This window comes from Octopus bimaculoides, chromosome 14, assembly GCF_001194135.2.
Source record: "Octopus bimaculoides isolate UCB-OBI-ISO-001 chromosome 14, ASM119413v2, whole genome shotgun sequence".
Lineage (NCBI taxonomy): Eukaryota > Metazoa > Mollusca > Cephalopoda > Octopoda > Octopodidae > Octopus > Octopus bimaculoides.
In genome coordinates, this window is record NC_068994.1 from 2,277,279 (window position 1) to 2,277,488 (window position 210).

Genomic DNA, 210 nt, shown 5'->3' on the forward strand with positions numbered 1-210 from the left:
TAAGTGAAAACATTATAATATTTTCTCTTTCTTCACTGTATATGTAAAAAAGGAACAATGAAATCTCTTTGAATATGTTTTAACTTCAATAATACATTCCAATATTAAATTGTTCTCTGTCCATGTTGATTGTAACTTCCATTGTTTGGTGTCTCCTCACATTTCTTTATCATTGGTTTGTCAACAGAAATACTGTCAACCTGTTGTGGT